The sequence below is a fragment of the Pipistrellus kuhlii genome, unplaced genomic scaffold, assembly GCF_014108245.1.
Source record: "Pipistrellus kuhlii isolate mPipKuh1 unplaced genomic scaffold, mPipKuh1.p scaffold_m20_p_8, whole genome shotgun sequence".
Lineage (NCBI taxonomy): Eukaryota > Metazoa > Chordata > Mammalia > Chiroptera > Vespertilionidae > Pipistrellus > Pipistrellus kuhlii.
In genome coordinates, this window is record NW_023425584.1 from 17,204,747 (window position 1) to 17,218,566 (window position 13,820).

Sequence of the window (13,820 nt, forward strand, 5' to 3'; positions counted from 1 at the left end):
CCGAAGCCTTGGGTTGTAAATATTATCTTAAATAAGTTTCCCAAAACATTGAAATTTATGAGAATGGCACTCAGTGGAATTGTTACTGCACAACTTGTGTAACTGTTACAGCACCCTGTAGACTTGCTTAGCCTTAGCTTGACCAATGGTCTAGTCTAGCTGTTCTTGCCTAGGGATGACGCTCTTCCTACCTCTCCCAAGGAAAGAGAGAAATGTTTGGAAACATTTTTCATTGTCATAACTTGGGAGTGATGTGCTACTGGCATCTAGTGAGTAGAGACCAAAGATACTGCTAAACATCCTACCATGGACAGGACAGCTTTCTAAAATACAAAACAATCTGGCCCAGAATGTCAACAGTGCCAAAGCTGAGAAACCCTGCTCTATTCCTAAAAGCTGCTTTGGAGAACTCCCTGTAGTTTCCTCCTTCTACACAGACAAATACATTACTCAGACAGAAAACACCACAGTGAGTTTTGTGCTGTAACACGGGGTTCACTCAGATGCCTATCAAAAGGCCCACACCCTAATATCCCCTCCTTCTCCCGCCTATGTTTCTGATGCACCTTGTTTTCATTCCTGGCTGGAGATAGAGAAAGAATCTGTAATCACTAAGTCATTCAATTAATTATCTGATGCATAAAATTAAGGTAATTAAAAAGGAACAATCAGGTCAATCCTTCTCAATTGGCTACACTCTAGTTATCCTATATGCTGTTAGTCTAATTATGGAGCCTCCATGGATTCTGAGAAATGCCCCAGAGGTATTTGTTGTCTTCCTTTAGACATTTGCAATTTGCCAAAGATCTTGCAGTAGGAGTTCTATGCTAAGTACCCAATACCTGGGGGGCAAGTTCTGAATAACTTGTTACCTCTCCTAAGAACTTCACTTGAACTTTTGTGCCACATTAGCTATTTATTTCAGAGGCCAGTTCCTCCCCCAAGCTCTACATTAACTTGTGGTGTCTCCCTGAAAAGGTCACTTTCTGGATTCAATTCACTGTGTGTCATCTGAGGGAAAAGGGTAAGTAAATTAGGCCCTGTCCAAAGCCAGAGCATTAAGAATTTCAGATTCATTTTGATAGATCGCAAAGGATTTAATAGTGAAACAGACAGATCTGATATGGCCCTCTGGGACCTACTCTCCAGTGAAGGAAGACAGTTACTACACACATGACAATGAAAGGTGATGAGTGCATAATGTTGTCAGGGTCCTCCTACTCAGGCTAGCATCACCTAAGAACTTGTGAGACAGGCAAGAACCCAGTTCCCACCCCAGACTTATTGAATCAGGAAATGCATTGTACCAAGATCTCCCAAGTGACTCATATGTGATTTAAAATTTGAGAAGTACTGGTCTATGATAGGTCCAGCGGGTCTCTATGCACCTCTAATAAGCAGGACCTGGAAATAAAGCTGGAAAGATTGGCTAGGGCCAGGTTAAGGATGTAGGGCATCCCTTTGTAGCCCCTTGAAGACATGCTAAAGCATTTAAGTGGAGAAACACATAATCAAAGCTTAGATTTATGAAGCTTCAACTGTCCATAGGTAGGACAGATTGTAGAAAGTATGGGGAAGGGGAGACAGTTACCAGGCTATTGCGAGTGCAGGTAATGTTATCATGAGGCTAAAAATGAAGAGAAAGAAATGAATAAAACCTAATGCTATTTTTGTATTTCAATGGCATGCTTACAAAAACCACAAGATTTTCTTATAATTTTGTAATTAGTTTTAAACCCTTAGGGACTAACGATTAGCAAATGAATCTTAAGTCTCCTTCCAAAGTGCTAGGGATAGCCGAAACCGGTTTGGCTCAGTGGTAGAGCGTCGGTCTGCGGATGAAAGGTCCCAGGTTCGATTCCGGTCAGGGCATGTACATTGGTTGCGGGCACATCTCCGGTAGGGGGTGTGCAGAGAGGCAGCTGGTCGATGTTTCTCTCTCATCGACGTTTCTGGCTCTCTATCTCTCTCCCTTCCTCTCTATAAAAAAATCAATAAAATACATTTAAAAAAAAAACAAAACAAAACAAAGTGCTACTTTAAATAACAGTAATAAGTAAAATAAGATACACATTTCACATGTACAAGTGATATTACCATCAGCCACTTATAAATATGGATATTTTATTATCCATAAGTTGCTCTCCATTGCCAAAATGATCAACTAAAAGAATGTATTAGGCAACATGAGAAAATTAAAAACATATAGGTAAGTCATAACTCTTTTCTGGAATTCTATCTGCCAATTTTGATGGTTATATTAGTCTCTTAAGGGCACTTAAACTCTGATATCCTAAAATTCAATCATTCAATAATATCCATTCATTCAACAAATACTTACTGAACACCAATTACACAGATTCTGGTACCAACTCCAATTTGAGTTGGGGTGAGTTCCTTACACCAACAAGCAATTCTCAGGACACCAGATAGAAGTCCTACAATTCATTCTGGGGACTAATTCCAGAAGGTCATAAATGCAAGAAGTTCATCAAAAAGTTGATGGACTTGAAGCTTCAGCAGGGCTAAAGATACATATTATTGCCTACTGGAATAGCTGAAAACATTTCCTCAAACCTAAAGATTTGCATATATTATTGCCTGCTACTAGAACCACCAAAGGCAGTTCCCCCAACCTGACAATGCCTACTAATACCAAACCTTACCTTTGATATGTATATCTGCTTTGTTTTAAGGAAATTTGTGTTAATAAAAAACAAGGGGTCTAGAGATTCAGAGAACTTGTTTACTATAGCTAAGTCTCCTCTGGCTCCCCAAAATGCCTTCCAAATTTATATTTCTAGTCTCTTTATTAATTTACATGCAGCCTCTTCTTTAGATTCCTGAATACTTCTAGATGCTGAGAAACATCCTGGCAAATTCAATTAAATTTTGACATGATCTACCTAGAGACACCATCAGATTCTACAAGTTAAGGGTTCAGTACCATAAACTGCCTTCCACCACCCCTGCCCTTTGGATGCCAATCACAAGCCCAGGTTGTTCCCTGTCCTCCTGACCAACTATTTATAAATTGGAGGTTCTTAAGAGCCCTGCCCCTCAAATTTAATTAATTTGCTAGAACAGCCCACAGAACTCAGAAAAGTATTTTCTTTACTAGATCGCCAGTTTATAATAAAAGGAATAACCAAATAAAAGAGATGCACAAGGTAAGGCATGGAGATAGGGGCAAAGAGCTCCCATGCCCTCCCCAGGATGCCACTCTCCCAGCACCTCTGCATGTTCACCAACCCGGAAGCTCTCTGAACCTTATGGAGGCTTCATTACATAGCTATGATTGGTTAAATCATTAACAATTGGCAGTTGAATTCAACCTTTAGTCCATCTCCCCTTCCCAGAGATGGGGTTGGTGCTGTGTGGGTCTAAAATTCCAATTCTCTCATATCTTAAATACTACTTCTTCTGTGAGGCCTTCGCCGATTGCCAAGTCATTACATGACTAACCATCCCTTTCCTTGCATTTAATTTTTATGCATCTGTCCTATTGTGATCATCTCATTTAGGATATATCTGAATGGTATTCTTGATTTCTCTCCCCAAGCAATAATTAATCTTGTGAATTTGACCTCCCTGGTATTTCATATCCTTCTTCCCATCACCCTCATGACTGCCTACATCACTGTCATTTGTCATTTGGATAACTGCAACAGCAATCTTAACATCGCCCCCAAGCTCTGATCTTATTCTACTCCACTCCCCATTGTGCTACCAGAACAATTTTGTTAAAATTCAAATATAATCATGTCACTGCTTATATCTTTCAGTAGCTCCCCACTGCCCTTAGGATGAAATTCAAACTCCTCAGTATAGTGTGGCCCTGCTGTTTTTTGAAATTCCAGTTTCATAATCAGTGCTCTGATCTAGTCACACAGAACTTTCTAAAGTTTTCTAATTGCACTAAATTTTTCAAGGCTCTGCTTCTTTGCAGCCTAAATCCCTCTACATACCAACATAATTGCCCCATTCCCTTTACCTGAATAACCTTAAACCATTCTTTAAGATTTCTTCCAAGAGCCATCTTTTCCAGAACTTTCTCAACCTCCCTTAAAGCCACAAAGCCAAGCTACATTCCTATCCTATGTTCTGTAGCTCTGTGGACATAACACTATATATACAAAAACTAAGTCAATGTCCTATATACTTACTAGTTTGTGTCTCTATCTCTCATTAGGCCATGAGCTTCTTATTTGATAAACAAGTGAGTAAAGTTTATACCACATTTCAGGATGTTCCATCACTTTTTTTTGGATTTTGCTTTGAAAAGACTGCTCTGAAATTAGTATTTTCCTTTTGAAATACCTAGGCTCATTGCCTAGTGTCTGAAAAATTAGCCTAGTTCTTTAGACTATGAACTAACCTTCCCCTGGTTATTGGTGACCTGTAACCAATTCATTTCAGATACTAATCTGTTCCTCAAGAATTTTATCTATGCTCTAAATCCAGTCGGAGGGATGATAAAACAATTTAATTCAGTGAAACAATGTATTACTTACAGTCACTAATTGGGTGTTTTCAAATCAAACTATTGTCTCAGCCAAATAGAAAACCGTCCAATTTCACAGAATCAAATTCTTAGCCAGTTGGCCCAGCGCCTCCCCATTCTTCTCAAGAAGCCAAATGCTGTCTTCTCATGCATGAGCCGAGTAGGTAAAAACTACCCAGTATGAAATGAGGGCTAACACTTATGAAGAAGGTCTCTCCAGCATCCCATGAAGGAAAATATCTTTCCAGTTTAGAGGATATTTAATTCCAATTTGTTATTCATTTCTTTAACTACAGCAAATTAAATGCCTGCAATTGATCTAGAGCAGATAGTAAACATTTCCTTAGAGGGCCAGATAATAAATAGTTAAGCATCGTGGGTCACGTGACAAAATTGAGGCTATAATGTAGGTACAGCAGATTCTCCAATAACACCATTTTGTTTGACATTGTTTAGTGATAACACTAATGAGATGCTATAGGAACTTAACTCAATTATACTAATTAGCTTATGGTAAAAATTGGTTTTGTTATAAGTCCTTTTGCTTAAACACAAAACCAATGGACAATGCTGAGTGGGGATTTACTGTACTAATATAACCATTTAAAATGTAATCATTTAAAACTGTAAAAAAAAATCTACCTTTAGTTTGCAGGCTATGTGGCTGGATTTGACTCTTGGGCTGTAGTTTGCCAATCATGCACCTGAGCACTGCCAATCCTCTTTAGGACAGCCTGCAAGTATTTGGAGATAGTACTCATGTTAGCATACCCCCAAAACCGCTGCCCCCTATCTCAGCCCCTATGCAGCCTTGGCTTCTGCATTCGCACCCTTTCAAGGTCTCCAGGCCCTCTTAGTAGAATTTATAATGAGCTATCTAGTTTAAAACATAGTCAGCACTCAGATTAAATGAAATACTCTAGCTTTTGTTTGTGCAGCATAAAAAGTTAGCAAGTATTACTCATTCAGAGGCCATTCTTTATTTTATTTTTTAAAATATATTTGTATTGATTTCAAAGAGGAAGAAAGAGGGAGAGAGAAACGTCAATAATGAGAGAGAATCATTGATCGGCTGCCTCCTGCACACCCCTTAGAGCCCCCAACCTGGATATGTGCCCTCCTGGTCCATAGGTCAATCATGCTCAACCACTGAGCCATGCTGGCCAGGCTATATTCTATTTAGAATGCCTTTTTGTTCTCTCCTAGCTCTGCTTCACATAAATAAGATCCTACTCATCATTTAAATCTCAACTTGAAACATCTTCAATGTAGCCTCGTCCAAAATACTGCCCTACCTCCGCATCTTTCATCTCAATTTCAATACTGCTGTTGCTTTTTGTGTGTGTGTGTTTTTAATAGAACTTATCTCAAAATGTAATTACTTTATTAATTTTTCTGTTCACTTGGAGAATTCTTTGTTGTGTTACTTAACAAAATAAAATAAAAGCACCTAGGGAGCTAGGACAACTTCTAATTATAGCCTCAATGGAGTGGCTGGCATCAGACTTAATCTTTGCTGTGAAAGCTAAACAAAATACATCAAACCATTGTTTTCAGACATCGGACAATAACCAATGCAGATCTGTGAGCTTCAAGGGCAGGGAGCCCTCCCACTCATACCAACTTTCTTCTTGAGGCAATTTTCCAAATTGTGGGGCAGATAGATAGAGCCAAGCAGACAGCAGCAGTTTTGCTGGGTTGAGGAGACAGAGCAGAGTTCATGACTGGGTCCTGGGAATGGCTGGACCATAGTTAGCAATAATGAGGACAATTTATGTCCATTAACAGGATATTGAAAATGAAGTTTATAAGTTGCTTTTCCACCCCTGCCCTTGCTGATCCTTACAACAATCCATGTAAAGGAGTAAGAATAAGGAGACAGACTCAGAAATTGTTTAACTAGTGAAAGTCATGTTTGCAGTTAGTGGAAGAACTAGAACCCATAAGAAGATGACACTTAGCAGTAATTTATTATTTACACATATATATTATAACACTAATAATTTTTTGACTAGTGTTTACTAACCACCTTCTCTATACAGATACTGTGCAAATCTACTCTAAGAAGAGCCATCACACACTGAGCCACAGCGTTCACTTTTCCCCCACCCCCTGCCTCTGTCTGCTGCTTTTTCTTCGTAACGCTACTACTGCTAGATTCGTTTCCTTGGAACTGAAACTGTCAGTAACTAGACTTCATTAACACCATTTCTTTAGTTTATTTGTCTGGATGTTAGAAGTAAATCTGTTTCCTAGCAACCCTGTCCCCTGCTCCCTCAATTTTCCCTACTCATTATCTTCCCCATGATCAGCTATGAATTAGCCAAATTATGGGCAGGTTTTAGATTTCCCAGAAATGGAAGAGACACTTGCAAACATTTGTTCTCTTGGCATGAAGCCGCTCTGAAGACCCGTGCTCACTGAGGACAAAGCAGGGAGCTGGAAGTGGCCATTAATCTTAATGCGCCTTAGATTTGGGAGCCAGGTCTCCCAAGATAGTCACTTAAGTGCAGTCGTCTGGCCATTCATGTAAGAACCAGTGTTAACCCCAAGAGAAGCAATAATTTTGGTTAAAAGGGGACCCCCTCATGACATCCTTCTGCAAAGTTAATTGTCAATATTATTTTATTCTCGGCTCTATTATGAAATCCATGACCGACCCTCATATTCTACCTTCTACACGTTTAATTTCCTGAGAATCAAACAACTATTCAAACTGACCTCCTAAATCCCTTTTGTAGAAACATGAAAAAAAAAAATGACCCCCTATACCAATGTAAAATGCAGCTAGGGATTCATGCATCCCAGATCCTCCTCAAGCTCAGAGATTTCCAATTGTAAATAATCTATATTGAAGACAATTGTCCCCAATGTAGTATTTTCAGGGGTTATTTCCTAAAATGTTCTAACAAAGATAATTTCAAAACTGTGTCCAGGAACCAACATTAACTCCAGGCAATATGAATTATTTCACTTCCATATATTTATTCCTTCCATATTTTTAAGCACCTATCATGTGCCAGTAATTGCTCTAAATGTTGGGGATATCATCGAAAATAAATCACATGTCCTGTGTTGGGCTTTATGTTTGGGTCTCTTCTCTCCAGTCCACAGTAGGAATACATTTTTCACTAAATGAAGTAAGGGCTTGATTTGGCCAATGAAGTAGAAACTGAACTGATGTGTGTTGCTTTGGGGTGGAAGCTTTAAAAGCCATACTTTATTTATTTATTAGGTTTGCCTTGCTCTCCTTTCTCTCTGCCTCAGCAACCAACCTTTGTCCTGGAATTAGAGTAGCTCATAGAAGAGCCCCAGGAGATGCACCATTGATATGTAACATCAGCAATAAACAAACTTTTGTTGTTGTATGCCAATGGAAAAAAAAACTTTATTAAAATCTAATCTTTTCTGACTGATAGAGCCCAATTATTATGGACACATAGATCCAAAAGTCAATCTCTCAATCAAATCAACCTGATCCTATCTAGGCTGCCCATCTGGCATAAAAGCTAATCGTTACACCAAGACAAACCCTACTTCTCTGATAGTAAAGAATGTTGTGATATCTTTTTTTACTATAAAGACAGCAGGAGGATATAAAGTCAGAGCCCTAGACTGGAAGATAAAGGACCTGGGTGCTGTAGGCTGGCTTAGAATCCAGTCTGTACAGGAAGCTGAGGGTTTGGTAAGTCAGGTTTTTGAACTTGACCCTCCATTCACTTCACCACCTGATCTTGTCAAAAGAATTCTCTCAGCAGATGACTAGATCTTGGTGGGTGGCCAGAAAATTTTAATGCATCATGTAGATTTTGCAGTCATTGCTCTAAGTCATAAGCCTTCTCATAACGCATATTATATTGGCCCTCTGTTTGACAGAGCTTCTACCTCGATTCCTGGCTAAATTCTGAAATTAGGATTCCATTCTGAACCTAAGCCTGCTAGACTGGAGTCTTTACCACACACCTTTGATCTGTAACTAAATTCTGACACTCAGACTCTCAGCCTGCTTTGAGTACTACCTAACATAGATGACAGAGGTCAGATGCATGACACCCCTGTCGTCCAAGGCTATGTCACTGCTTAAAAAAGAGTCCCTCCTGGGACTCATTGTGAAATATAAAGTTGAAATATAGATAAGCCCACATTTCTTTCTCAGATAAATTCCTCCCCAACCTCTGTTGAAGGGGTAAATGAAGGTGGGTGTATTTTAGTATGGGATCTCTTGCAAGCCATAGCCAATTACACAACTTAACACAGAAAAAGGCAACACAAGGAAAGCCAGCCACTAATTGGCTAGCACATAACTAGTGCTCTTCTGGAGAATTTGAACAAAGAAAAGAAAATTCTATAATCAAACACTGAAAGGTCATGGCTGGACTCATTTTCATTCATGTTCTTACTGACAAGTTGTCTTAGAAAGCTGTATTACAGAGAAACCAATCAACATTTTTTTATACAACCAGAACGAGAAATACAAAGGAAAAAACTCAAGCTTAAGGACCTTTTCAGCAAAGCATATGTCTTTCTGAAGCAATGTATCTAGTTGTATTTCATTTTTGTGAAATGCCCCTATAAACTTTCAAAATTCTCCTTTACTTTTATCAGCTTGTATGGGTTCAATTTTTTGCAACAAAAAAGATTTGCCTGTGGTGAATTCTCTTAAGTGGTGAACATTGGTCTTATTCTAGCCTGCAGCTGCCTCTTGGGTATAACAAATTAGACAATTATCCAATCTTAGGCCATCTTTTCTGAGGAGCATGGGCCACTAAAGTCCCAACATTCCAATTAGCTCAGTAAATCTTAATTATGCAAATATTTCTCTTTTCTCCAGCTTTATTGAGGTATAATTGACAAATAAAATGGTAATAACTTAAAGTTTATAATATGATTTGATAAATGTAAATATGATGAAAAGATTTACACCATCTAGCTAATTAATACATCCATTGCCTAACATATTTACTCTTTCTTGATGCAAACATTATGTTCTACTCTCTGAGCAAATTTCAATAATAGGATACAGTATTATCAACTACTAGAGGCCTGGTGCATAAAAAATTCATGTACTGGAGGGGGGTCCTTCATCCCAGCCTGCCCCCACTCACAGTCTGGGAGCCCTCAGGCGCGGGAGGGGACCCAGTGATCAGGGGAAGGTGATGCCCCCATCACACCTCTGCTGCTGCCACTGCCAGCTGTGAAAGCCTCAGCTGGCCCTGGTTACCTGAGCCTCAGGTGGCAGGGGGCTGAGGGCAGGTCGACCACACTATACGCCTGCCGCCCTCCCTCTCACCTCCCAGCTGGGAAGAAAGGACTGGGGGACTCTGATGGGGCTGAGGGACTGGGTGCTGCTATCTTGTAGCTATGGGTGCCACCATCTTTGTGATGGCATGATGGTCATTTTCCATATTCCCTCTTTTTTAGGTAGGATAGTCACCATGTAGTACATTAGATCCTCAGATCTTATTTATCTTGTAACTGAAGTTTATTCCTCATTTCCCACAACCTCCAGCCCCCTGACAACCACCATTCTACTCTCTGCTTTCCTTGAGTTCTACTTTTTAAGTATACCATAAAGCATTTGCCTTTCTCTGTCTTTATGTCTGTTTTATTTCATTTATATAAATATATAATGTCTTTCAGGCTTATCCATGTTGTCACAAGTGGCAGAATTTCCTTCTTTTTATTTATTTATTTTTAATGTCTTTATTGATTAAGGTCTTACATATGTGTCCTTATCTCCCCTTTACCCCCCATCCCCCCACTCATACCATCATCTTCCTGTTGTCTGTGTCCATTGGTCAGGCTTATATGCATGCAAACAAGTCCTTTGGTTGATCTCTCTCCCTTACCCCCACCCTACCCTACCTTCCCTCTAATGTTTGATGGTCTGATCAATGTTTCTCTGTCTCTGAATCTGTTTAGTATTCACGGTATGTATAATATTTCAATCAGGCAATATATATTTTGTCAAGATATTAAATCATTGGATAAATAGGATAGTAAATGAATCCTAGCATGTTAATTAAGAAGTTTTCTCTATGTTTTTTTGTAAATCCAGGTGCACCCTGATTTGAGGAAATTTATAACAAAAAATATGGCAACTTATAATAAATAATGAGGGTAAAAAAATTTTAAGAAATAAAAAAATAATCCTATGTAATAAAAGCCTAATATGTTAAGTATCCATTCAACCAATCAAAACGCAATATGCTAATGATATGCTAAGGCCACTCAACCACCCATTATGATGTGCACTGACTACCAAGAGGCAGATGCTCAACATAGGAGCTATCCCCTAGTGGTCAGTGTGCTCCCACAGGGGGAGTGCCACTCAGCTAGAAGCCAGGCTCATGGCTGGCAAGTGCAACCGCAGTGGCAGCAGCCTCTCCCACCTTCGCAGCAGCACTAAGGATGTCAGACTACAGGCTTAGGCCTGCTCCCCGCGAGGGCTCCCGGACTGTGAGAGGGCACAGGCTTGGCTGAGGGACCCCGCACCACCACTGAATGCATGAATTTCATGCACCAGGCCTCTGGTAACAAATAAATGATGAGGGTAAATTTGCTTTTCCAAATTCAGAGCACTCTCCTACTTGTAGTCATATACTTCAAAGATTAAAAACTACCTATAAAATTGAATGAGAGAGGGAGAAAATAGAGTGATGCTCATGAAAGGATATCTTAGTGAAGCATGACAAACAATAGGAAAGTAAGATTTGATTTGCAAGGTTCATTTTTTGGATATGCCACTTTATTAGGGATAATCAACCCACAGAGCCTATGACTCCTGGGACTCTGGAATGAGCTTAGCTGACTCTAACCTCATTCAAACACACTCAAGACAATCCCCAGGAAATGATTTCACAGCATTATTCATTCCAAGAATCAAGTCTTACTGTGAGCTAGTTACATTTGTCTCCTCTCTTTATAACACAGATATCTTAATACTGAGAGACCTGGCTGCCTCCACATTTGAATGTTCTGATTTTTTCCCCTGAAATGCAAAAGGTATGACTAGGACACTCATTGTGAAAGAGAAATTGAATTCTCTAGCAGATTCATCAGTGCTTACTGAGTAACCCCCTACTCACTATATCTTGGTTTTCTTCTCTACAATCAGAAAAAAATTTTAACACAGGGATTCATTCAAAGGCAGATGTTAACGGTGCATTTATTTACTCATTCTATGAAAATTAATGGTTTCTAATATAATCAATCAATTCTTAGTGGTTTTTGTTAAATTTATATATATGAAGCCTATAAAATAATAAATTTTAAAACATTTATTATAGCATGACTGTTTAGCCTGTGACTGTAGTACTCAGTTGTCTAGGTTGAAATCTTAATCTTATCGTTTATCAGCCATTGTTATTCATGGCCATGACTTAAACCTTCCAAGGTTTAGTTTCCTCATCTTTAAAATAAAAATAGAAATAACCTTGCAAGATTATTATATCAATTAAATGAAACAATCCATGTGTGATGGTTCATTTTGTGTGTCAATTTGACCAGGCCATGGTGGTGAGGGCAAGTGGAAGGGCGCCCAGATAAAACTGTCTGGGTGTGTCTACTAGTGTGTTTTGAATGAGATTAATAATTGATTTGGTAGACTGAGTAGAGCAGATTGCCCTCCTTAATATGAGGGCTCTCATCTCATCAGATGAAGGCCTCAAGAAAGACTGATTCTTTCTCAAATAAGAGGCAATTCCTCCTACCTGTAAAAAAAACCAAAAACCTGTGTTAGCTGGAATATTGATCTTTTATGGCCTTCGAACCTAGACAAAAACATCAGATCGTCTTAGTTCTCAAGGCTGCCAGCTTTTAGACTAAACTTACACCATCAGCTTGCCTGGTTCTCAGACTTTCACACATTGGCTCTCCTGGGCTTACAGACTACTGATTACAGATCTTAGAACTTCTCAGTCTCAGTAATTGCATGATCCAAATCCTTATGAGAGAGAGAGGAGAGAGAGAGAGAGAGAGAGAGAGAGAGAGAGAGAGAGAGAGAGAGAGAGAGAGAGAGAGAAATTGCCTACTGGTTCTGTTTCTCTGGAGAATCCCAGCTAATATATCATAAAAAGCAATTAGTACAGTATAATACTCATAATAAGTACTTGATGAAAGGTTAGCTATTCTGATAAATATAAAAATAGCTATTATAATAAACTAGAGGCCCAGTGCATGAAAATTCATGCCCTCGGAGGCTTCTTAGCCCAGACTGCACACTCTCATAATCCAGGACCCCTCAGGTAGGGTCCCTAGGCCTGGTCTGAGATCAGGGCTTATGGGGCTTTCCTTCCCCGTGTTGCAGGCAGCTGGCCCCATCCCCCGCTACTGCCACTGCTTGCCATCTGTACAGCACTGTCCCCCTCTGCTGCCACTGGTGGCCTCCCTCTGCAGATGACAAGCTCGGGTGCAATGGCTTGGTTGGTCTAGGCTTCCCTCTTTCTTTACTGGGGAATGGGGCCAACCCTGCAGGGAGTTCTGCCTACCTGATCACCCCTAACCAATTACCTACCTACCTGATCACCCCTAACCACTGGTCTGCCTATCTGATCACCCCTAACCACTTTGCCTGACTGCCTGCCTGCCTGATTGCCCCTAACTGCTTGCTTGGGGGCAGGGCCAGCCCAGTGAGAGGCTGTCTACCTACCTAATCTCCCCTAACCAATGGCTTTTCTCCCTGATCTCCCCTAACTGCTTGCTTGTCTACCTGATCACCCCTAACTGCTGGTCTGCCTACCTGATCACCCCTAAACCCTCTGCCTGACTGCCTGATTGCCCCTTACTGCTTGCTTGGGGGCAGGACCAACACTGATATCCGGTTAGTCATCCTTTGGTCGTTACTGGTCATTACGACCCAGGGTTTTTATATATTAGGATATTATGATCAATATTTGCAATCACTGACATGACTCAGAATGAAATCTTTGTCCTCTGGGAACTCACAGATTAACAGAAAGATAAGGTGTATGTATTACTAAGTACTTTTTCTTGCTTAAAATCTTTTAATAACAACATATGAGCTAAGAAAAAATGTACAACTCCTGAGTATGGATTGCAAGACCCTTTATTATCTAGTATCTGCAACATCTTTGTACACCCTCTATATTTCAAATAAAAATATTTTGCCTACATTGAATTTCCTAAAGTGAAGATATGTACTATTCCTGTCAGACTCTGAGCTCCCTCCTGCCTCGGTGGATTTTCAGAACCTTATCCTCTGCCACTGACGGTATGTCTTCTTTGGCCTGAAGAACTCCTATCTACCTGCCTAACTGCATCTCATGTCACTTTAGATGCTTCTCTCTGCATGTTC